At 42.9% G+C, this 26928-nt stretch overlaps 1 protein-coding gene and 1 long non-coding RNA gene across 2 annotated transcripts in view; one reads left to right on the top strand and one right to left on the bottom strand.

Moving 5' to 3' along the window:
* The window catches only part of TACR3 (tachykinin receptor 3), a 68094-nt gene that overhangs the window by 11908 nt on the left and 29258 nt on the right, over positions 1-26928 (bottom strand). The gene's annotated exons all lie outside the window — the stretch shown is intronic.
* Positions 942-10976, top strand: LOC141985795 (uncharacterized). The gene is made up of 3 exons (XR_012639021.1): positions 942-1068; positions 10021-10140; positions 10932-10976. It is a non-coding gene; the product is annotated as an uncharacterized LOC141985795 (long non-coding RNA).

A 26928-nucleotide genomic window follows, 5' to 3' on the forward strand; every position in this document is an offset into this window, starting at 1 on the left:
TTCTCACTCAACATGGAGATTATATAAAAATGAGTTAGATTGTGTACTTTGGAGCCTTGCTTACTTCTTAAATCCTTTCCTCACACAAGTTGCAATTTCTCATTGTACTCTCATTGCAACACAGCAAAGGAAAGAGTCAGCTGAAATGTAGTATATCAAAAAGAACAAAATATGCTTATCTAGTGTGGGCAAGGGTACTTATGGGAGTGAGACTTTGCAGGATCCCCTGCCTTGTGAAATATTTGATGCTATTTTAAAAATGAATGGGAACTAAAGGAGTCTGCTAAATTCACAAAGAACAGCAGCGATGTTTGGTTTGTTTTATTATTTTTATTTTGCACACATGGGAAGGGTTAGCCCAGGATGGCTAGACAAATTACATCTGAATCAGCCAGACTAACATACGGCATGGCTACACTATAAACTTAAGTCGACCATATGTTAGGTCGACTTATAGCCAGTGCAGGAATTATGTGGTGGTTCATGTTCACACTGCCCTTCTGTCTGTGGTGCGCATCCTCACCAGGGAGAGCTTCCACCAATTTAAGAGAGACAGTGTGAGGGGCTGAGAGCCAGGGCTGCTCTCAGTTCTTTGTTCAGCTCCCTGCTGGGAGCCCGGCTGGCCCCTGGCCTCCTCAGTTCTCCGTTGTGAATGGGGCAACCACATTCAGGCTTCTCGGTTCCCCGCTTCCCACTCAGAAAGGGACAGGTGCCTGGACACTGGGTGCGGATCTCCCCGCTGGGAACCCGGCTGCTACCCCAGGCTCTCGGCTCCCCATTCCCCACTGGGAGCTTGGCTACCACCCTGGGCTTCTCAGCTCTCTGCATTTTGCTGAGCTATTCAGTATACTTCGAACAAGATTCTTAGGCAGGTCAAAATCCTCCTCTCCAAACTGCACTGCGTCATTTTATTGCCTTTTTGTTGCAAACCTGATCCTGTTGTTTCTACGAGGTGAATGGGATGGGATTCTGATCTCATTTGCACCATACTGTGAAACTTCATCAGCTTCAGTGGAGTTACAAAGATGGAAGTAAGAATCAGGCCCAGTTATTAAAGACCATATCTCTGTAAGTATATCTTCATTTATCCATTCATGGATTGTTTAGCTAGAATAAAGTGATAAAATTGCAACATGTATCTTAAGGTTTGTAAGTAAGTGGATACTTTAAAGTAAAACTAAATCAAGTGTGGCTTTGCTTTTGATTTTTGCCTTGTTATAGCTATATATTGGAACCTTCTCATTGTTACTGATATTTTTCCCTCAATGATTTTCTGAAAGATGAAATCTGTGCCATTTAAGATATTAAGAGACTTTAAATTTTGATGTCCTATCTCCCTATATAATAGACAGTTTTCGCTCTTGAAGTACTATAGTATACTTAGCAATCAACCTTTCTTTTGTTTCATCTTTACACTTAACAACCCAGAAGGAAAATTCTTTTGTAATCTGATAAAGTGTATTATTAATGAGATTTCTCATACCCAGAGAAGGTTAAAAGGAACCTCTGTTACAAAGTGATGAGACTTTTGTCTTTGGTTATGAAAACCAAAAGGTATGTGTCCTGCATGCTCCCTAAATCAAAGAATCATAGTACTTAGATGGAAAACACCTACTAGATCATCAAATCAATTCTCCTTGAAGGGAAGAAATTAATCCACTCTAGAAATGTTGCCACATTTTTAATTATGCTTGATTTTGCCATTTTAGTTTCTTTTACCATTGCTAACTCTAGCCAAAGACAAATTGCTAACTGTACACAATAGCCTACATTCTTTAATATTTCTCTCTCTCTCTCTCTCACTCACACACACACACACACACACACACACACACACACACACACACAATAGCCTACATTCTTTAATATTTCTCTCTCTCTCTCTCACACACACACACACACACACACACACACACACACACACACACACACACACACACACACACACACACACACAGGAGTACTTTTAGTGACAGCTGGTTGGTACCGATGACTATATTAAGTTCTTGGAGTGTTATTAAGGCACCAGTAAGTATGTGTTTCTTCCGTTAACTATGTCTCGTTCCATCTTTCTGCCTATCTCTTTTTAGGGATAAGGAGAAGGGAAAATACAGCAGCAAATGCAGATTCTTTTCTCTGTCCTCCTACTGTTGTTCTCATTTCCTTTTTTCACTATCCCTTCCTCTCCTTCCGCTTCCTTCCCCTGATTCCCAAGTCATTACCATCAGTGACTTACTTCCAGTGGTTAGTGCCTCTTCTCCCATTTTCCCATTGCTTGCTAACACTTGACTCTTCATACTCCGAACCCTTGGCTTGAACCTTCCATTCTCCTCACTAAGGCTAGATTGTGGCTTTGCCGCAGCCCTCAGAAAGGGGCAGCAGTTAGTTGCATTGCTCCAGGGCAGACTGGAAGCCAGATGGTTACTCAGAAAGTCACAGTCTGGTTCCTGGTTCCTTCCTCCCTTCCCCCTCTTTAGGGGGAAATGATCTATCCGCCCTATACCAGGTTACTTCCACTCACATGCTGGGTGAGCTGCCTTGGCAGGCATGTTTGGGGAGTGAAGCCCAGGCTCTGCCCATTCCCCGCCCGTGGCTACCATATGCTATGCTCTGGGTAGCAAGCCAAAGAAAAAAGGGGGTGTCGTTACACCCCTTTCTGCCATGCACTTTGCAGGTAGGATGGACCACAGTCTGACCCGTTTTAGATAATTAGCATTTGAGGCCATAATCATTACTGGTGTAACTCTACTGATGTCAATAGACTTATGCCACAGATGAGATGGTGCTTGAGAAGTCAAACACTGTTGGACATAATAAGGTTTACCATGACTTACTTTCAACACAATCATTCCTTTATTAGTCCACAGGCCACTTAGTGTTAGTTACGTCCAAAATATCAATACAAGCCTATACATCCTTATATTCTGTACTCTAGCAACAATACAGTTATAAGTATTGGCTAAAATACCTACAACAGGTTTAGGCCTAGGTGACACCTTCCTATCATGGCGTACTCCAGAGTGGTAAGGAAAAGCTCTGCCAAAGAACCCCTAGAAAACTTTTCTTTTTATACACTGTAACAAACAAGTGATAGCATTGCTGGTTATTGGGCCTACGCTAAAGTTAGCTGAAGCAGTTTAGGGCTGCATTCTGCTTTCTTCAAGTTTTTCACCTTATGGAGTGTAGCCTATTTTTACCCAGCTACTGGACTAAGCATTTCTTTTCAAAACAAACTTATATACCTAATTATTTTACTGACCCTGGTACCTAATATACCATGTTTTCTGTATTTCTATTGCTCAGCGCAAACTTTAAATAACACTGGTATTTCCAGGACCACTACAAGTTTAACACAAACAATCCCTCTGTCTCATGATCTCATTCTTTTGGTCACATGGTTTGGGCTGATCAGTCATGCCAAAATCCAAACTCAGTTTAAAATGTATAATTCACTCAGTTAGTGTGGGCCTATATTCCTATAAACACTGAGACTTTTCACATAATTTTCACAAACCTAGTGATTTTGTTAACTTTTTAGTCTATATCAACAATGCTTTCATGATAATAGTAATGTACTCAGGATGGGAACAGTAAAGAATCACAAGGTTTGAAAGCACAGATAGTCTTTCAATCAGATAAGACAGGTGCCAATTTCCGCACTTCATAAGTTGTTTTGTTCTTCTGATTTATCAGCCACTTTCTGCCAGTTTTTTAAATAGCTATCTCTACATTTCATTTGAATAACCCAAAAATAAAAGTTCGTGATCAATTTTTTTGTTATTTAAATAGGAAACTTAAAAAAGCTAGGATCTTCTTGTAGACTGGTTTCACCATCAGCTATGCAACACTTCTGTTACTTAGTTTCATAAATTTGCAATAATCTCTTACAAACTGTGGTCTTTTTTACAAAATCAAAGCCATTTTGACATTTTTAGAAGCAGATTTGGCTCCTGGCATTGTTATACTGCACTTCACTGATGTTGCTGGTCCTCTGGAATTAAAGCTGGTGATGTCTGAGTTTTGCCAAAAGAAAATTCTCCAGTCTGACTCTTTATGAAGTTCTGTCAAATAGAAAATGGACATAGAATTTCCTCCAGTCTTGATAATTTTCTGTTGGATTTTGCTTAAATGTCACAAACTTGGATTAATCCACAATATAAAGAGAGGGATGGGGGAACTCCAAATGGGCCTCCTGGAGTGGCATTGAGTAAGAAAAAAGCAGAAGGAATCATAGAATATCAGGGTTGGAAGGGACCTCAGGAGGTCATCTAGTACAACCCCCTGCTCAAAGCAGGACCAATCCCCAACTAAATCATCCCAGCCAGGGCTTTGTCAAGCAGGACCTTAAAAACTTCTAAGGAAGGAGATTCCACCACCTCCCTAGGTAACACATTCTAGTGTTTCACCACCCTCCTAGTGAAAAAGTTTTTCCTAATATCCAACCTAAATCTCCCCCACTGAAACTTGAGACCATTACTCCTTGTTCTGTCATCTGCTACCACTGAGAACAGTCTAGATCCATCCTCTTTGGAACCCCCTTTCAGGTAGTTCAAAGCAGCTATCAAATCCCCCCCCCCACCATTCTTCTCTTCCGCAGACTAAACAATCCCAGTTCCCTCAGCCTCTCGTCATAAGCCATGTGTTCCAGTCCCCTAATCATTTTTGTTGCCCTCCGCTGGACTCTTTCCAATTTTTCCACATCCTTCTTATAGTGTGGGGCCCAAAACTGGACCCAGTACTCCAGATGAGGCCTCACCAATGTCAAATAGAGGGGAACGATCATGTCCCTCGATCTGCTGGCAATGCCCCTACTTATACATCCCAAAATGCCATTGGCCTTCTTGGCAACAAGCGCACACTGTGGACTCATATCCAGCTTCTCATCCACTATAATCCCTAGGTCCTTTTCTGCAGAACTGCTACCGAGCCATTTGGTCCCTGGTCTGTAGCGGTGCATGGGATTCTTCTGTCCTAAGTGCAGGACTCTGCACTTGTCCTTGTTGAACCTCATCAGATTTCTTTTGGCCCAATCCTCTAATTTGTCTAGGCCCCTCTGTATCCTATCCCTACCCTCCAGTGTATCTGCCTCTCCTCCCAGTTTAGTGTCATCTGCAAACTTGCTGAGGGTGCAATCCACACCATCCTCCAGATCTTTTATGAAGATATTGAACAAAACCGGCCCGAGGACCGACCCTTGGGGAACTTCACTTGATACCGGCTGCCAATCAGACATGGAGCCATTGATCACTAACCGTTGAGCCCGACAATCTAGCCAACTTTCTATGCACCTTATAGTCCATTCATCCAGCCCATACTTCTTTAACTTGCTGGCAAGAATACTGTGGGAGACCGTGTCAAAAGCTTTGCTAAAGTCAAGGAACAACATGTCCACTGCTTTCCCCTCATCCACAAAGCCAGTTATCTCATCATAGAAGGCAATTAGATTAGTCAGGCATGACTTGCTCTTGGTGAATCCATGCTGACTGTTCCCGATCACTTTCCTCTCGTCTAAGTGCTTCAGAATTGATTCCTTGAGGACCTGCTCCATGATTTTTCCAGGGACTGAGGTGAGGCTGACTGGCCTGTAGTTCCCAGGATCCTCCTCCTTCCCTTTTTTAAAGATGGGCACTACATAAGCCTTTTTCCAGTCGCCCGGGGCTTCCCCCGATCGCCATGAGTTTTCAGAGATAATGGCCAATGGCTCTGCGATCACATCCGCCAACTTCTTTAGCACTCTCGGATGCAGCGCATCTGGCCCCATGGACTTGTGCTCGTCCAGCTTTTCTGAATAGTCCCGAACCACTTCTTTCTCCACAGAGGGCTGGTCACCTCCTCCCCATGCTGTGCTGCCCAGTGCAGTAGTCTGGGAGCTGACCTTGTTCGTGTAGACAGAGTCAAAAAAAGCATTGAGTACATTAGCTTTTTCCACATTCTCTGTCACGAGGTTGCCTCCCTCATTCAGTAAGGGGCCCACACTTTCCTTGACTTTCTTCTTGTTGCTAACATACCTGAAGAAACCCTTCTTGTTACTCTTAACATCTCTTGCTAGCTGCAACTCCAGGTGTGATTTGGCCTTCCTGATTTCACTCCTGCATGCCCGAGCAATATATTTATACTCTTCCCTGGTCATTTGTCCAACCTTCCACTTCTTGTAAGCTTGTAAGCTTCCTTTTTGTGTTTAAAATCAGCAAGGATTTCACTGTTAAGCCAAGCTGGTTGCCTGCCATATTTACTACTCTTTCTACACATCAGAATCAGAAGCTAGAGATGTGAAATATCTATTAGGAAATCTAGTCCATCCCCTGCCAATGCAGGATTGTAGTGTATTGAGAGCTTTTCCTGTTTTTAAATGACTTAAGTGGGAACTGTGCAATGCTCCGCTAAGGTGGCTGCTTCATGATTTAGATCCATTAGACTTGCCTGCCTTTTTACATTAAAAATTAAATAGTAATCTTCTACCATTAAACTTCATATTTAACCCCCGATTATGGGCCAAATGTGTCTCTCTGAGTCAATGAGGATGCATGGTGTGAAAGTGAATGTAGGATTTGGCTTTGGATCATTATGTCCACCTTCAAGTACTTGAAATAGAAAGTTCAACAGATAAGTTAACTGGATGCAAGAGGCCAAAGCATTCTTCTGCATCACCAAAGAGGAAATCACTTTTACCCAGTTCACAGAACTTATACTTGCTATTTCACAGATGGCAAAAGGTTACTCTTCCTGAGGGGAAAAAGTTACACTTGAATAGGTGTTTCACTCCTTGGCTGAAATTAAATCAGAAATCATTAGAGCAGTGGAAGAAATGCAGAGGCTTTCAGTATAGCCATTTTGGAGGAAAGTGCAGGGTTCATGACCTGGAAAATGGACTTAATTCAACAAAATTGCTCAGATTAAGGAGACCAAGAAGCTCAAAGAGGAGGAACCAGCCTCCAGTTTTGAGTTACCAGAGCAAATAGTGGGAGAAGACCTTATAGCATTTATCTAATCATACCTAAGTACTAAGTTTTGAATGGCTCAGCAGAGGTGTGCGAGGAGGGAAGAAGACACAAGAAGTCCATTTTTTCCCAGTGCACCCATCAAAGCATCATCCATAATTTTGCTACTAGGACAAGGGAGAACTGGAGAGTGAACTCTAGCATTGCTGATAGTGCTAATCAGGTCAGAGGGGTCATGTCTAAGAGTATGTCTACACTGCAATCACAGGCTGTGATCACAGCTCCTGTAGACATTCCCAAGCTAGATTTAATCTAGATCACTGAAGCTGTGACAGCACGGGCTTCAGCACAAGCTAGCCACTCAAGAGACTTGTACAGGCCACGCATAATTCTGTTCTGCCACAGCTTCACTACTTCAGTACCTGAGCCAGCTAGATTAAAGCTAGCTCGGGTATGTCTACACTACGAAATTAGGTCAATTTTATAGAAGTCGATTTTTAGAAACCGATTTTATACAGCTGATTGCGTATGTCCACACTAAGTGCATTAAGTCGGCGGAGTGCATCCTCACAACCGTGGCTAGCCTCAACTTAGAGTGGTGCACTGTGGGTAGCTATCCCACAGTTCCCGCAGTCTCCACTGCCCATTGGAATTCTGGGTTAAGCTCCCAATGCCTGATGGGGCAAAAACATTGTCGCGGGTGGTTTTGAGTACATGTCATCAGGCCCGCTCCCTCCCACCCTCCGTGAAAGCTACGGCAGACAATCGTTTCATGCCTTGTTTCCCATGCAGATGCCATACCACGGCAAGCATGGAGCCCGCTCAGCTCACCATCACTGTACGTCTCCTGGGTGCTGCTGGCAGATACGGTACTGCATTGCTACACAGCAGCAGCTCCTTGCCTTCGCAGCAGACAGTGCAGTTTCCTGGGTGCTCCTGGCAGACCTCGGTGAGGTTGATCAGGGGCGCCTGGATAGACATGGCTATCCTCCTCTTAGAGCACCAAATGGGAGCCAGAGACTCCAGGTCATTCACAGAATATCAGGGTTGGAAGGGACCTCAGGAGGTCATCTAGTCCAACCCCCTGCTCAAAGCAGGACCAATCTCCAATTTTTCCCCCAGATCCCTAAATGGCCCTTCAGGGATTGAACTCACAACCCTGGGTTTAGCAGGCCAATGCTCAAACCACTGAGCTATCCCTCCCCCATTCTCTTCTTTAAGGTTTGTCTCATGGAGATTCAATCCTGCCTGGAATATCATGCGAACTGGAGGCTTCTGCCTCAGGCTGCTCTCCCAGCCAGCAGCACCATGCGGTCGCACCTACCTCAGCCTACCCCTTGCTCCCATGGCTCAAGAAGCCTGTACAGTAGTAAGGAGCAGTTCAACTATAGGCTGAGCAAATGCAGAATGGTGGTAGAATATGCCTTTGGACGTTTAAAAGCTCGCTGGTGCTGTTTGCTGACTAGGTCAGACCTCAGCACAACCAACATTCTCATTGTTATTGCTGCTTGCTGTGTGCTCCATAATATCTGTGAGAGTAAGGGGGAGACGTTTATGGTGGGGTGGGAGGTTGAGGCAAATCACCTGGCATCCGATTTTGAGCAGCCAGATAGCAAGGGTGAATAGAAGAGCACAGAAAGGCACGCTGCGCATCAGAGAGGCTTTGAAAACCAGTTTAATGACTGGCCAGGCTTCGGTGTGACTGTTGTGTGTTTCTCCTTGATGCAAACCCACCCGCTTTGTTGATTTTAATTCCCTGTAAGCCAACCACCCTCCCCCCTTCGAAATAAAGTAACTATTGTTTTGAAACCATGCATTCTTTCTTTATTAATTAATAAAAAAGAGATAATGGACAAGGTAGCCCGGGTCGGGTGAGGGAGGAGGGAAGGACAAGGCCACATTGCTTATTATAGCCACACTAAAAATCAAACTCTTTGAATGACTGCCTTCTGTTGCTTGGGCCATTCTCTGGAGTGGAATGGCTGGGTGCCCGGAGCCTCCCACCCCTGTGTTCTTGGGCGTCTGGGTGAGAAGGCTATGGAATAAGGGGAGGAGGGTAGGCGGTTATACAGTGGATGCAGCAGGGGTCTGTGCTCTTGTTGGTTATCCTGCAGCTCCAACAGATGTTTCATCATGTCCTTTTGCTCCCCAACAGACGCTTCATCATGTCCATTTGCTCCCCCATTAGCCTCGGCATTGTGTCCTGCCTCCGCTCTTCACGCTCACTTTATATTTTCCTGGCCTCTGCCACTGAATGCCTCCATGCATTAAGCTGTGCCCTATCAGTGCGGGAGGACTGCATGAGCTTGGAAAACATGTCATCATGAGTGTGGTTTTTTTCACCTTCTAATCTGCAATAACCTCAGGGATGGAGTTGATAGGGGGAGCATAGAAACATTTTACGCTCTTTGATTCTGGGGGGACTGCATGGTCACCAGTGCTGCTGAGTTCACCACGCTGTCCAAACAGGAAATGAAATTAAAAAGTTCCCGGGGCTTTTCCTGTGTAGCTGGCTTGTGCATCGGAGTTCAAAGTGCTGTCCAGAGCGGTCACAGTGGAGCACTCTGGGATAGCTCCCGGAGGCCAATACCATTGATTTGCATCTGCACTAGCCCAAATTTGACCCAGCAAAGTCTATTTTAGCACTACTTCCCTCGCCAGGGAGGAGTACAGAAGTCGATTTTAAGAGCCCTTTATGTCAATGGAATGGGGTTGGTTGTGTGGACGCATTCATTTTAAAATCGACCTAATGCGGCTAAATTTGACCTAATCCTGTAATGTAGACCAGGGCTAAGTGACCTGCAATCCCATTGCCAAGCCCGGGCAAGAAAGCACAGCAAGAGGGGGAGAACAGCTTATTCACAGTTCAGTCAACTCCCAGTGTCCATTGTAGGCTCATAATAGCTCCTCCTATCATCCCGAGGGCGCATGAGGTGCTTTACTTCCTGCAATGATCCACCGCTATAAAAGCCATAATTTTGGTCTATACTGTTAAAATGACCTTGATCACACTGTTCTTTTCTTTTCTATTTTTTACGTTTTTGATTTGTTGTTGTGATTCTAAATTTTGTACTCTACCTAGGTTGAAATTCATCCCTGTACAATGGGCTACCACAAGGCCTGTTCTCCACTTAAGCTCTCAGCATTGGACTTCAGTGGGACTAAAAATGGTGCATAAGCCTTGGGCTAGCCCTCGGCACAGGTAGGCATTTTACCTCTAGAGAACTCTAATGGGCACAAATGGAAATTAAATATGAACAGATAGGTAAATCAATCAATCTAGGGCATGCAGGTAAGCAGAAAGCACATTTCAGCTCTAGAAACAGGGCTCTCATCATGCAACCTTTAACAATGGGAAGTATTCCCTTAGAATGAGAAGTAGCCTGCATAGCTTGGTACTCCTGGAAACCTGCAGGGACCATGACTGGGGAGTGGTCATAAAGGCCTTCTTCATTTATTCACTAAATTGAATTAAGTGGCTGCTTTTATAAGTAAGCCCTTTCCCCAGTAAAGTTATACAGTAAGACACCACTTTAGATAATTACTGTGTTTCTTTATCATTTGTTATACGAAAATGTCCAGGGGAAAAAAGTGCTAAACATTTAATTGAAGAGCTACTTTTTTTCTGTCCTGATGTGAACAAAACTGTGTTGCCTAAGATAAAGGCAGCACTTGTCTCTAACAGCACTTTTTCAGAATCCATGGCTTAATGCAGCTTGCAAAGCAGTTAGACCTTGTCTTTTATTTCCCTCATAATTGTGCATTTGCAAAGGTAGTAACATCTTTTCTTCAAAAAGTTGAAACAAAGGGGTTCATTACTGCAGAAACAAAACAAAAACACACCCATAAAACATGTGTTCGGCATTTCATTTAAATTGAGTTTGAAGTAAATTAATGTCAATGATGTTGGAGTTTTACTTATTGTATTTGAAGTGCTCGGCTTCTTATTCTGATTCAGTAAGGCAGTCGTCTTTTTGGCTCGCGCATCCCCAGGGTGAAGACTGGAAGACCTGCCGCAGGCGTGCCGCAGACAGAAGAAGACTGGAAGACTTACCACAGGCGGGCCCCCGGAGAGGAACACCAGCCGTGGACGTGCAGAGCTGCCGCCGAAGGAAAAAAATGGCGGAGTGCCATCTGGCGGCGCTCCTGGTGCCATGCACCCCCTGGGATCATCTCGCGCACCCCCTGGGGTCTGTGCACCTCAGTTTGGAGACCAGCCAGGTGTCCCTATCTTAGTGGTAAGTAGAGTACTGCATCACACTGGTGCAAGAATCCCCAAATCCTTGCCCACTAATGGCCAGATTTTGCCAACTTGCCAACATTAGTTTGAGTGATTAGTACCTTACTCCCATATGGTGACTTGTGGAGTATGGTACAACCCAACTTGAGGAAGGGTGGTAGGATCTAGTTCTAAGAGGGCCTGATCCAAAGCCTATAGAAGTCAGTGAGTCCTTTCATTGATTTCAGTGGGTATTGGATCTGTCCCAGAAAGCAAATACAACAGCGTCTTGGATGGGTACAGAAAGTGCAACAAACTCAGTTGAGGGATCAGTCAAGGATTATGCCAGGACTGGAATTGTGCCTGGCTTCTGTGCCTGGCACAAAGGAGAAAGTCTGCTTGTAATCTCTCCCCACCTGTGCAGGGCCATGTTTGAGCACAATCTAGCCCAGGGATCGGCAATCTTTGGCATGCGGCACGCCAGGGTAAGCCCCCTGGTGGGCCGGGCTGGTTTGTTTACCGGCCACATCCGCAGGTTCGGCTGATTGCGGCTCCCACTGGCCACGGTTCACCGCTCCAGGCCAATGGGGGCTGCAGGGAGCGGCGCGGGCGAGGGATGTGCTGGCCGCAGCTTCCTGCAGCCCCAATTGGCCTGGAGCCGTGAACCGCGGTCAGTGGGAGCCGCGATCGACTGAACCTGTGGATGCGGCAGGTAAACAAACTGGCCCAGCCTGCCAGGGGGCTAACCCTGGTGGGCCACGTGCCAAAGGTTGTCGATCCCTGATCTAGCCCATACTGAGTTTCACTTCATTCCAGTGAGCAGTTCCATTTTCACACGTGGCTTATGAATCACAGACTTGGGCCAGTTTTGTGCTACACTTTTCACTTTATGTCTTAGTATAATAAATACCCAAATATTCCAAATATTGACGAGTAGGTATCATTTGGTTTTTGTGTGGGAATTTTGACTCTATTGTTAAGAAATCTCTGACTCAGTTCAGCAAAACACTTAAGCACATGCTGAAGTCCTATTCCTACAGAGTAATCATTTAAGCCTGTGCTTAAGTTAAGGTGCTTTATTGAACTGAGGCCTATGTGACGAAACACAATTTAGGATTCACATGTTGAGGCGGGATCGGTTATTCTGGCTTTGTCTAATATATGCTTAAAAATCTGGAATTAAAGTGATCCTATAACGCCTAATTCAATGTCTTTGTTAGAGAGTCTGACTTCAGGTACTGACCAAAAGTTGTTGCCACCTGGTGGTGGTTTGGTGTTCTACATGAAATGAGCTAATGATCTCAGTCTATTTCCCAGTGGACATTATCAGGCTCTAGTTAGAACTCTTGTCTAATTGAAACCTGCCTGTTTCAGGCATCTCCTTGTAGATGTCTAGCTATCAGCTCACGCTCAACATGGCTGGTTTCAGAGTAACAGCCGTGTTAGTCTGTATTCGCAAAAAGAAAAGGAGTACTTGTGGCACCTTAGAGACTAACCAATTTATTTGAGCATAAGCTTTCGTGAGCTACAGCTCACTTCATCGGATGCATACTGTGGAAACTGCAGAAGACATTATATACACAGAGACCATGAAACAATACCTCCTCCCACCCCACTCTCCTGCTGGTAATAGCTTATCTAAAGTGCTCATCAAGTTGGGCCATTTCCAGCACAAATCCAGGTTTTCTCACCCTCCGCCCCCCCCCCCCCAAACACTCTCTCCTGCTGGTAATAGCCCATCCAAAGTGACCACTCTCTTCACAATGTGTATGATAATCAAGGTGGGCCATTTCCTGCACAAATCCAGGTTCTCTCACCCCCCTTCAAAAACCACACACACAAACTCACTCTCCTGCTGGTAATAGCCTATCCAAAGTGACCACTCTCCTTACAGCATGCATGAAAATCAAGGTGGGCCATTTCCAGCACAAATACAGGTTTTCTCACCCCCCCCCCCATTTTTTTTTTCCAAAAAACACACACACACAAACTCACTCTCCTGCTGGTAATAGCTTATCCAAAGTGACCACTCTCCCTACAATGTGCATGATAATCAAGGTGGGCCATTTCCAGCACAAATCCAGGTTTTCTCACCCCCCCACCCCCATACGCACACAAACTCACTCTCCTGCTGGTAATAGCTCATCCAAAGTAACCACTCTCCCTATAATGTGCATGATAATCAAGGTGGGCCATTTCCAGCACAAATCCAGGTTTTCTCACACACACACCCCCCCAACACACACACAAACTCACTCTCCTGCTGGCAATAGCTCATCCAAACTGACCACTCTCCCCACAATGTGCATGACAAACAAGGTGGGCCATTTCCAGCATAAATCCAAGTTTAACCAGAACGTCTCGGGGGGGGGGGTAGGAAAAAACAAGGGGAAATAGGCTACCTTGCATAATGACTTAGCCACTCCCAGTCTCTATTTAAGCCTAAATTAATAGTATCCAATTTCCAAATGAATTCAATTCAGCAGTTTCTCGCTGGAGTCTGGATTTGAAGTTTTTTTGTTGTAAGATAGCGACCTTCATGTCTGTGATTGCGTGACCAGAGAGATTGAAGTATTCTCCGACTGGTTTATAAATGTTATAATTCTTGACATCTGATTTGTGTCCATTTATTCTTTTACGTAGAGACTGTCCAGTTTGACCAATGTACATGGCAGAGGGGCATTGCTGGCATATATCACATTGGTGGATGTGCAGGTGAACGAGCCTCTGATAGTGTGGCTGATGTTATTAGGCCCTGTGATGGTGTCCCCCAAATAGATATGTGGGCACAGGTGGCAACGGGCTTTGTTGCAAGGATAGGTTCCTGGGTTAGTGGTTCTGTTGTGTGGTATCAGAGTAACAGCCGTGTTAGTCTGTATTCGCAAAAAGAAAAGGAGTACTTGTGGCACCTTAGAGACTAACCAATTTATTTGAGCATGAGCTTTCGTGAGCTGTAGCTCACGAAAGCTCATGCTCAAATAAATTGGTTAGTCTCTAAGGTGCCACAAGTACTCCTTTTCTTGTTGTGTGGTATGTGGTTGTTGGCTAAAACACAGCTCTGAATCCCTACCACTACCTCCTTTCGTAGTCTTTGTGGACAACACCACCTTTCTACTTGTCACCTGGGCCCATAATTTGGGTATCCTCTTATCACTTGGACTCTCTCTCTCTGTGTTCTACATCCAGGCTATGTTAAAGTCTTACAGATTCTTTCTGTATTAACATATCTAAGATATCCTATCCATCCAAACAGTTAAACCTTGTCCAAGATCTCAGTTACTGCAGCATTCTTTTCTCTGGCCAGGTCACATGCAGTCTTGCCCTGCTTGTATCCATTCAGAATGCTGCTTGCAAAGATAATTTTCTTAGCCCATTGTTTTGATCATGTTGTCCCTCTCTTAGCATCCTCCCTCTTCTCTATTGCATCAAACATAGGCTACTTGTCTTCACTTACAAGGCCCTTCAGGACCTATCACCACTCAATTTGTCATCTCTGATTCAGTAACAAGTGAGACTCCTGTCTCTAATAAGACCATGATGCCAGTCGCCATTGCTCACTTATTAATCAAACAAACACGTCTGTTTTTTCTCCCATGCTGCCCCTCACGCTTGGGAGAAGCTCCACCTAAACATCTGCAAAACTAATACATTATCCTCCTTAAAACTCTCCAGTGCCATGATGAGTACAAAAAACTTGACAGTGGTTAGGCTGCTGCTGTGCTGAGACCCCTACTTGTCATGCTAATCAGTTTTGTTTCATAGTTTCCTTGTACTCCACCATTTGTGTGTATCCATCTGTGTTGTCCCTCGTCTTGGACTGTAAGTGCTTTGGAGCAGGGACTACCACTTTGTTCTGTGTTTTTACAGCATCTAGCATGGTGGGATACTGGTCCATGACAAGGGATCCTAAGTGCTACCATACCGGTACTACTGCTAATTTAGCAGTCTTGATGGATAGGCTAAAGGCCCTGAAGAAAACCTGAAGCAGAGTTCTGTGCGGCTTGAAAGCATCTCTCTCTCTCACCAACAGAAACTGGTCCAGTGAAAGAGACGACCTCACCCACCTTGTCTCTCTAATATCCTGAGGCCAATATGGCTGCAACAACACTGCACAGGCTAAAGGTGACAGTCACATCCTGCAGCGTTTGCTCAAAACTTCTGCAGCACAGGAGCACGTAGCTCCCCTCTTACTCGTGGTGGTCCTTTCTGCTTAGGAAAACATGGAGGGCTATGTGGGGAAGCGTGTACTGCTGCTTACTATGCTGCACCTGTTCTGTGGATAAACAGCAGACTCCAGGTTTCCAGAAGTGTCAAGTGGTACATTTTAGGAGCAGAACATTCACACTGATATAGAAAGGATCAGCCAAGCCTGAGTTCGTTTACTTCTGCTGCAGGAAGGCAATAGTTATGGATAAATTCTAAAATTCATTGCCAAAAAGGTCTGTCAGGTGCAAGGGACAGATATATTAGGAGAAGGCAAATGATGTCTGATAGCCTATGAAAACGAGAAAGGATTAATCCCATCCTTTGAAAAATCTAAACCTGTACAATCATCCTAAAATATTTTGGTATGGGTATAATAATTTTTGGTTTCTTTTAACAAATTCAAAGGAAATAATTTCCCATTCTCTCGTGTCTCATTTTTTTCCTGGGCAATTACTGAGTGCATGAAGAATGAAACAATAAAACCAAAAGTATGATGCATAACAGTGAGCTGCCTTTACAGTGGGTATTAGGTCCATTTAAACTTTATATACAATATGATGGAAAGGATTTAATAAGTTATTTTAAACACTTTAAAAGAACTTTCTCAGAGTAGGAACCATACAGCCTCATGTCATTTTAGGCTTGGGCCATTTTATCATTATGAGTAGTAAGGTTATTCATGGAACCTCAATAAAGTTCAAGTTAATGGTATTCAGGAACACCTGAATAGAGTTGTATATCTTGATACTGTATTTGTGTTTACAGTACTCATGTTTTTAATGCCTTAAGGGAGCCAATTGTTGGGCAAAAATAACAGGATATCTGTTTTTATCATATCTTCACCATCTGGGAATTGTGCTCATGGTATTTTGGCCCTTAGCCATTTAAAAAAGCTTGTGATGAACATAAAAAAAATAAACACAAAGTTCCCTGGGCTGCAGTGTATACCACACACTGGTGCTGAAATGGGTAATTGGAGCTGGACCATTCAATGAGGCCACCAGGTTGTACCTGGAGAGTGGGCTCTGCCCAATGAAAGATAAGTGCCAGCTGGTTGCTATAAAGAAAAGAAGCCCAGAGTAGAAGGAGGTGAAGTCAAGTGGGAGTTGCAGGGAGAGAGAGAGAGAGCACGGTGGAGGAAAAGAACTCTGAAGTCCCTCTCTTGGCAGTAGAGTCCTGCAGGGTTGAAAAGGAAGCCCAGGGAAAGAGTTAGCCTAGGGATCCTCTCCTGAGTGGAGATCTCTGGCAAGAGCCCAGGAGACAAACAGAGAAGGCATTGGGAGTCCCTGCCTTGAAAGGAGGGTAAACCCTGATTGGCTCTGGAGCATGAGGAGAATACAAGTACATAGTGGGCCTAGGATGGGGCTGTGTGAAAAGCCAATAGACTGACTAAGGTAGGAAGAAGCCCAACGAAGAAGCAGGATTGGTCTGAATAGATGACATTGCTTGCTTATTATAGATTCCCTGGGCTGGAACCCAGTGGAGAGAGAAGGCCTGGGTTCTCCTACAGGCCCACTCAGAATGATGGTGTGAAGACACCAGGGGCAAAAGGACTAGTAAGTTTAGAATTGGACTTGGTGTGAGGCTGTTGAACTCTATTACCTGGGGGAGTGACTATAAGTGACCTGGCTGGAAGGATGAGTCACAGAATCATAGGAATATAGGGCTGGAAGGGACCTCAAGAAGTCATCGAGACCAACCTTCTGTGCTGAGGCAGGACTAAGTAAACTTAGACCATCCCTGACAGGTATTTGTCTAACCCATTCTTAAAAATCCTGCACTGATGGGGATTTCACAACCCCCCCTTTGGAAGCCTATTCCAGAACTTAAATACCCTTATAGTTTATATATTAGGAAAAAGTTTCTAACTTAAATCTCCCTCTCTGTAGATGAAGCCCATTACTTCTGCTCCTTTTGATGGACATGGAAAACAATTGATCACCATCCTCTTTATAACAGCCATTACAATATTTGATGACTGATGAGGTCCCCCCTCAGTCATCTTTGCTCAAGATTAAACAAGCCTAGTTGTTTAACCTTTCCTTATGCCAAGTTTTCTAAACTTTTTTATAATTTTTGTTCTCTCTCTCCAATGTGTCCACATCTGTCCTAAAGTCTGGATCCTAAAATCGGATACAGTTCTCCAGCCGAGGCCTCACCAGTGGTGAGCAGAACAGGACAATTACCTCCCTGGTCCTACATATAACTGTCATTAATACATGCCAGACCTTTTTCACAAGGGCATCGTAATCACTCAAATTCAATTTGTCATCTGCTTTAAACCCCAACAGCTTTCCAGCAGTACTCCCACCTAACCAGTTATTACCTATTTTGTAGTTGTGCATTTGACTTTTTCCTTCCTAAGTGAAATACTTTCACTTATCTTTGAATTTCATCTTGTAGAATTCAGACCAGTTCTCCAGATTGTAGAGGTTATTTTGAATTCTAAATCTGTCCTCCAAAGTGCTCGCAAGCGCTCCCAGCGTGGTGTCACCTGCAAATTTTATAAGCATACTCTCCGTTCCATAATCCAAGTCACTAATGAAGATATTGAATAGTACTGGACCCATCACTGACCCTGTGGAACCCCACTAGACATGCCCTCCCAGTTTGACAGTGAACCATTTACAATGCTCTTTGAGTATGGTCTTTCACTTAGTTATGCATCCACCTTACAGTAATTTCATCTAGACCACATTTCTCTGGTTTGCTTATGAGAATGTCATGTGGGACTGTGTTAAAAGCCTTACCAAAATCCAGTTATATCACATCTATTTCTTCCCCCTTATCCACAGGCCAGTAACACTTTGGCTCTGCACTAATCATCTTCTTCTCTTTCAAAGTGTTTGTTGGCAGGGAGACCAAAATGCGGAGAGCCTGCTATGCCACAATGAGGCAAGCCAGCAGGGAGTAGTACGCTCTTCAAAAATCCCTGTCCTGTAAACTTTTATTCATGTGAGCTTGCTAACCTGCATGAGAAATCCCATGGAAATTAATGGGGTGTTTGTAAGTCTGGACTGAACACTGGAAACACAGATGAGAAATACTTTCTATTGGAAAGATTTTTTTGTTTTGTTTTAAATTTTGATAGAGTAGAACAGACTTACATGAAAGCCTGGGAAATAAGAGATTTGTGACAGGATTCCGAAGCATTCCCCTGTGCCTGAAAAATAAGGAGTTAATAATTCCCCATGTGCTCCTGGGAGGGGCTGTAAAAGCCGCTGCTTTTCCAGACTCAACCCTCCTCACATCCCATTTGACACTTATGGCTTCAGGATGTTTGTGGAAGCACTTTCATTGCTAGTCTAATCACTATAAAGGATTTATGGATTTTGCACTGAACAGGAGAATTTTTATAGGCCTACAATAATCTAAAACGTTTTTTCTACTTAAACTTCATGTGTTCATCCAAGTAACATTTTCTAATGTTAGACCAGAAATTGACATAATGTTTGTAGTTATTAATTATGGATCCAATAGAAGAAAATTTACAGTAGTTTGGCTGGGCTCTTTCATAGATAATGTACTGCGGTTAGTGAGGTGTAAATTATTTGAGCCCATGGATTATAAAATTGCTTTAATCTAAAAAAGGCTGAAATTCATCCTTGGATGAAAAGAGTTTACTTACTAAATTGGTCCTGGAAGGAATATCCAGTTAGCAGTGCCACTGCAGTGACATACCGATACAGGGCAAAACTGAAACCAATCTGCACTTGAAATAGCTTGGTTACTGTGAATATGTTACATCATTGCCACCTACCATGGTGCTATCTCACCAATTTAATTACCTATGCCTCTCTAGCGTAGACAATGCTTTAAAAGGACAGTTCAAGAGGACTGAATTTGTTGACTTACTCCATGGCTTCTCTGTTCATCCATCCTTGATACTAATTTCACATACCATAAGTCTGAAATTAATTTTCGTTAAGTCCAAAGTTCATTCATCTAGCTTCATTACCGAAGCCACCTGTTCTGCTTGTTCACATTTAGCAAACGAGGCATTGAAGTTTAATGGTCTAATTAATCCCATAATTAATTTTGATGGATGTAATAGGTGGCAGCATGAACTGCCATAATAGCCTCAGGTTTTGAGGTATGGTATCTGTCAACCCATCGGAACAAATTCTGTTGTCCGCTTTATGCTATGTAGTAAAAATGTCCTTTTTGTAGTTTCTTGTCTTGTAGCTAGGTCTTCTGTTCTTACCAACTCTATTCTTAACAAGTTTTAATATATAATCACTGACCCTGCTTTCCAGCATGTTGCCCATCTACCATGTAATACTCTTGCTTTATTTGACTGAGATGGTGAGAAGGTTTGAGAATAAGTCTGGCAAATCTTGATAGGGATAATAATACCATCTCATTAATTGCAGCTTTAACCCTTTGACTTTTTCCTTTTCACACCCTATAGGAAGCTTTTCACATAATGAATACTATTATCTTTCCCTGACACATTTTAATAGTAGGCACATCTATTTATCATCTTTTCTACAGATGGGAAGATTATCTTTTCATGTAAAGATTAGGTGTTACCTTACAGATGATGAAGCTTTTATTTAGAGAAAACATTTTTAATATATTTTTCAGAATAACAAAGGGCTTGTGTCAATGACATCTGTCTGAGATGCAGCATAGGAGGACAAAGCACCAAAAGTGATTTGACTTGAAGCATTGCTTCCCAAGCAGTTTCTATCTTTAGGATTAAAGAGATAGTGGAAAATGCGTAAGATCGTGGCATGTGTATGGCTTTGAAGCTTGTCTCTCTCACCAACAGGAGTTGGTCCAATGAAAGATATAATCTCACCCACCTTCTGTCTCTAATATTCTGGGACCAACATGGCTACAACAATACTGCATACAACTTTTGAGCCTGACAGTTCCAGAAATAACTTCTGGGTATGGTAGTAGCAGATAAAACAGGAATAGCACAGGTCAAGGCAGGTGACAATCACTTGGCTATGAAACTTTGTAATGATGTGCTAGAAATGCACAATTTAATGTACTTCTAAGAAGGAAATAATTTCTCTCCCCAGTCTACTTAGACAAACTTGAATGGCATATGGACTGGCTCTTAACTGGAGGCAGGATCTAAAGCTTTCAGAGGAAAAAAATACTAAGAATGCCTGCCACCTAGTTTAAATAGTATGTAAATTATTCTGAAAACAGAAACAGTAGCTGAATGAAGGGAAAGGGTCCTCCTCTGATCAAAAATTGTGAGAGCATGAAAGGTTTAAGGTTCCAATAATGAGAATTCTAACCCTGAATTCTCATACTTTTTACTTCAAGCATGTGAAAACTCTTTAGACTGCTGTCTAATGTCCGATGGTAGCACCCCTACTTCTCTTTACTATTTTGTGCATTTCATATAGGATAGAGTGAATGTGTATTACCAATGGATTCTCTGCAGTACTATACAATAGCATTGTATAATGTATATACACAAGCGTTGATACGGTGTCTGGACATGGCAACATGTCATTAGTCTGTGTGTGCTGATAACTTGGACAATCTGCTCTTCCTGTATGGGTTGTGTGGAATGCCAGAGAAAAGCCAAGAATATTTCCTGAGGATTCATTTGTTGAGCTACACTCATAAATACCTTCTTGTTTGTGAATTTGTTAAGGATCACAATCTTAATATTCTTGTTGGGATGGAGAGAGGGCTCAATTCTATATATAAGGTGAGGCTAACAGAATTCTGTCTGGTTACATGTGGAGAAGTGGCTATTTCTTAGGGTGCTTTATTGTCATTTTTAAAATTTATACTCAATATTGTTTTCAGCACATTACTGTAAAGTGTTTGCTTAGGGGTGTCTTAATCTGAGCCTCTAGAGGTTCACTTGAAAAAATATATATTTAAAATTTCTTGAACTTGTCACTCTTTTTTATTCTGGGTGAGTTTTCCAATTTTCACCTCAGTAATCTAACTCTGCCTCAGAAACAAATAATTCTGTCTTCTTTTTATATTTGGCTTCCCCACAGTGTATGGCTTCTCAAATTCACATCAAAGATAAGAATCTTGACTTTATTAAATCCAAACAATCAACAAACTATTTGGAGTATCTTTTTCTCTCTAGACAGCAATCTTAGATATCTATGTTCTTGTATTCTGAGCTTCCGTATCACACACACAGTATGTTAATTAATCAAATAGAGGATTCTCATCTTAGTGGTTATGGCATCTTTCCTCTTGTAACCACTATTTCTATATCTAGCTTTCCAAATTTGTTCATGTAATTGACACTATTGCACCTGTGTGCTTACCGATTTACTTCCTGGGATACTATGACACAGTGGGAAACGTTATGTATACTTCCAGGCTCATAGGACCACAAACACTTAAACATTTTGGCACAGGCCAAGTCTGGCTTTTATTTATACTGCAACGAAGACGGAAGTTGAGTTGAGGCTGCATGTTGACAGCGTCAGGAGGAGAGAGAATGTGGACAGAGTCAAGTGTTGCGGTCGTTAAAATTGTCAAAAAACACACACACAGTGGAGTATCATCTTTACCTATTAATTTTATGCTAAAGTTAGAGAAAAGATGAAAAATGCAGAGGGTTGAAGAATAGAATTTCCTATTCTTGGTCTAATCATTGGCCCAAGACTCATCTTATCAAAACAATTTTTGTCACAAAAATGTTGTACCAGAATTGTATTACTATCCTCTCTCACAGAATAGATAGAAGCAAGTTATTACTTTGACCTTTACAGTATATGCTGGCTATTCCCTTTTTACAGTCTCTGTAAAGTTAGAAGAGGAATTGGAATTGATGAACAAATAAAATAAAGAACACTGTAGTAGTTGAAAAGCTAGGGATGAATGTGCATTTTAATGCTCAGGTGATTTTGACACTAACACTTAATAGTTCCCCATATTTATACACTTATTAAAAGTTTCTTATCTACAGACAATTGGGGCTGGAAATAATTTTCATGAGAAAACAATTATAGAATGAGAGCACAGCCGAGAAACATGAGTCATTCTCATGGCAAAGATTTTAATAAGAAGGAAAAATATCTCCCAAGTCTTGTTCTTGTTCTAAAGTTCAGATTGGTGTTGGGTAAACCGCAAAGGTTGGCCACTGAATTAGATTCAGGGAAGCATCCAAAAGTTCAAATGTGTATGTAGCAGTATCTTGTAGACCTGGATATGTTAGCAAAAAAAAAAAAAATCTCTCCCCATTTCCAGTAATTTCTGGTCTTGGCTTGGCCAGAAATAATGCAACAATAGCCTCTGTTGAAATGTTTCTGTCCTTTTCTCCTAGCTCTGGCTGAAACAGGAAGCTGAAAGATTCACAAATGGCAAGTGTGGGGAATCCAAGACAAAAGTCAATTCCTAATATCAGGGCAGGGCTTAGTTCAAGTTTTGAGCATAGACGGGACAGGTGCTGCTGCAGCTGGTCGGGGGGTGAGGGTGGGGGCCAAGTCCACTGGTCTACAGGTTAATTGGGCCCTGGGATGGGGCATCATGTGGATGGTGGGTCCTCTTCTGTCTCAGAAATGGATATTCTCTAAAATTCACCCATATTGTCCTGAACTTTTGAAATGCCGTAAAACTGGGGCTCTCCAAAATACCAGGAATGGTTTTACTCATCTCTAGATATAAAGTGATCTTCCTTGATTTCCATGTAATTTGGAAGTTACTTTGAGAAGAATGTGGGTATGTTGCAGTGCTGCATAGAGTCAGACAATGGGAATGTCTCCAAAGCTGTTGATAACTTGATATGTTGTTTAGGTGTTAACCATTTTCTTAGCAAACTTGTAATGACTTCTAAAGAAGTCTTGCAAGTGCTATTCATTAACTGCTAGCATTTTATATGCTTTGCCCACCATTCCCAATAATCAGTACCTCATTGCTTAATGTCAAACTCCCCTAGTGTTGTTGTAGATTTATTCTTCAGAATAAATTGCAATCAGCGCAAGCCCTCCATGTGTTTAGGTAACTAGCCAAGTTTCTCTTCATTTGAATAAAGGCAGAGCTGTAGCTTTTTTTTTTAAATTGAGTTTTGCAGGAAGAACAAATAAGAACCTACTTTGGAGCCTGATCTATTAATTTGCCTTTGAGTGACAATTACAAATTCATCTTTCCAAATACCAGTTGCCTCAGAAATCATACCTGACAACAGTGTGACTGAAGAGCTGTCTAAGGGCTCCACTAATAACACTGCCGATGCAGTTACTTTATGTCCCATACACTGTTAATCCTCTCATTGTACATTTGCAAAGCATGAATTCCAGTACATGCCCATTGTAGGCAGAGAGATAATATGGAGAGGCATAATGAAAAACAGGGGCTTGCCATCATGTTTAAAAAGCCTTTAATTAATGAAAAAAGAAAAAAGGAGTACTTGTGGCACCTTAGAGACTAACAAATTTACTTGAGCATAAGCTTTCGTGAGCTACAGCTCACTTCATCGGATGCATTCAGTGGAAAATACAGTGGGGAGATTTATATACATAGAGAACATGAAACAATGGGTGTTACCATGCACACTGTAACCAGAGTGATCACTTACGGTGAGCTATTCCCAGCAGGAGAGTGGAAACCTTTTGTAGTGATAATCAAGGTAGGCCACATCCAGCAGTTGACAAGAACGTCTGAGGAACAGTGGGGGTTGGGGGGATAAACATGGGGAAATAGGCTTGAATAGAGACTGGGAGTGGATGGGTCATTACACAAAGTAAAACTAAGTTAATTGTGTTCAGTTTGCAAATTAATTCCAATTCAGCAGTCTCTCGTTGGAGTCTGTTTCTGAAGTTTTTTTTGTTGAAGTATTGCCACTTTTAGGTCTGTAATCGAGTGACCAGAGAGATTGAAGTGTTCTCCGACTGGTTTTTGAATGTTATAATTCTTGACGTCTGATTTGTGTCCATTTATTCTTTTACGTAGAGACTGTCCAGTTTGACCAATGTACATGGCAGAGGGGCATTGCTGGCACCTGATGGTGTGGCTGATGTGATTAGGCCCTATGATGGTGTCCCCTGAATAGATATGTGGACACAGTTGGCAACGGGCTTTGTTGCAAGGATAGGTTTCCTGGGTTAGTGGTTCTGTTGTGTGGCGTGTGGTTGCTGGTGAGTATTTGCTTCAGGTTTGGGGGCTGTCTGTAAGCAAGGACTAGCCTGTCTTCCAAGATCTGTGAGAGTGATGGGTCATCCTTCAGGATAGGTTGTAAATCCTTGATAATGCGTTGGAGAGGTTTTAGTTGGGGGCTGAAGGGGATGCCTAGTGGCGTTCTCTTATTTTCTTTGTTGGGCCTGTCCTGTAGTAGGTGACTTCTGGGTACTCTTCTGGCTCTGTCAATCTGTTTCTTCACTTCAGCAGGTGGGTATTGTAGTTGTAAGAATGCTTGATAGAGATCTTGTCGGTGTTTGTCTCTGTCTGAGGGGTTGGAGCAAATGCGGTTGTATCATAGAGCTTGGCTGTAGACAATGGATCGTGTGGTGTGGTCTGGGTGAAAGCTGGAGGCATGTAGGTAGGAATAGCGGTCAGTAGGTTTCCGGTATAGGGTGGTGTTTATGTGACCATCGCTTATTAGCACCGTAGTGTCCAGGAAGTCGATCTCTTGTGTGGACTGGTCCAGGCTGAGATTGATGGTGGGATGGAAATTGTTGAAATCATGGTGGAATTCCTCAAGGGCTTCTTTTCCATGGGTCCAGCTGATGAAGATGTCATCAATGTAGCGCACGTAGAGTAGGGGCATAAGGGGACGAGAGCTAGGAAGCGTTGTTTTAAGTCAGCCATAAAAATGTTGGCATACTGTGGGGCCATGCGGGTACCCATAGCAGTGCCGCTGATTTTAAGGTATACATTGTCCCCAAATGTGAAATAGTTACGGGTGAGGACAAAGTCAAAGTTCAGCCACCAGGTTTGCCGTGACATTATTGGGGATACAGTTCCTGATGGCTTGTAGTCCATCTTTGTGTAGAATGTTGGTGTAGAGGGCTTCTCCATCCATAGTGGCCAGGATGGTGTTTTCAGGAAGATCACCGATGGATTGTAGTTTCCTGAGAAAGTCAGTGGTGTCTCAAAGATAGCTGGGAGTGCTGGTAGCGTAGGGCCTGAGGAGGGAGTCTACATGCCAATGCCTCAGATGGGACGTCCAGGATTACCAGGTTTATGGATCTTGGATAGCAGATAGAATACCTCAGGTCGGGGTTCCAGGGGTGTGTGTGTGTGTGTGGATTTGTTCTTGTGCTTTTTCAGGGAGTTTCTTGAGCAAATGCTGTAGTTTCTTTTGGTAACCCTCAGTGGGATCAGAGGGTAATGGCTTGTAGAAAGTGGTGTTGGAGAGCTGCCTAGCAGCCTCTTGTTCATATTCCGACCTATTCATGACGACAACAGCACCTCCTTTGTCAGCCTTTTTGATTATGATGTCAGAGTTGTTTCTGAGGCTGTGGATGGCATTGTGTTCTGCACGGCTGAGGTTGAGAGACCACACTACATGATCCATTGTCTACAAAGTACTCCTTTTCTTTTTGCGAATACAGACTAGCACGGCTGCTACTCTGAAACCTTTAATGAGGCATTTCATGTCTCTTGCATACTTTTAAAGTCCTAAATAGCCATAGTTTTAAAGGATTGAAGGGATGTAGTTGGACTATTAGCAACACAAAGTAAATGCCAGCTACTCTTTTCAAAGCCTTCTAGCTTTCATCACAAATTGTTCATTTCATTTAGCCACTACTATCAAATGTGCTGAATTTCTTTGATAAAGTGGGAAGGCTTGGCTCCCCGAGTTCAGGAGCTTGCCTTTAATATTACCTTCCAAACTCCCTTTGGCAAACTGCATGTGTCACACACAGTCATCTCTCAGTTTATTTTCACTGTCAAACCCTTGGCACCATTCATGGTTTCTTTTTATGACCTAATGAGGAGGTATAGGGAATAAGCCAGCTAATTGCCCAGTACAGTTTCCACTGCTAGGGTTTTGTAATAAAGTTCATTTTGTAAACATACAAAACTTGTTTTTGGATGGGTGATATTGTGAATGGCAGATTCATTCCTGCTCCCATGGGAGATAAGGACCCTGTTAAAGATCTAAACAGAGCACTATGGAAATGCTTTTTATATTCCTTGAACTGAATCTAAAGCATTTAGCTTCGGGGGGATACAATTAAGTACATTTTCCAGATTTCCTTAATAATTACATTTCACTTAGTTTAAAATTACCATGTCCCCCCTACCCTCCCCTGCTCCCACAAGAATAGAGTTAAGGCAATAACTGGTAAGAGTCTGTTAAAAGATGGTTGCTTGAGCAGGGCCTAACAGTTGCTTCTTTAAGAGATGCTGGCACTTTGCCCTCCAAAAAGGAGCTGTTCAAAGTCCTTTCCAATATTTTCCACAGGGTGTTACTAGTTATTAAGGACATGGGTCCAAGTTGCAGGTGGTAGCCTAAACTTCCTTAAGCATCCAGGACTTGGGTGAGTGAAACTGTTTGCAACCTATACATAGAAGACATTGCATTCATCCCACTGTAGGGGGACCATATTTCCCAAAGGGAAAACAGGACACCACAGAGTTAGCTTGAGCCTTCCCCCATTCCCCCAGGTGGGACTGGCC

The sequence above is a fragment of the Natator depressus genome, chromosome 4 (genome assembly GCF_965152275.1).
Source record: "Natator depressus isolate rNatDep1 chromosome 4, rNatDep2.hap1, whole genome shotgun sequence".
NCBI classification, from domain to species: Eukaryota; Metazoa; Chordata; order Testudines; family Cheloniidae; genus Natator; species Natator depressus.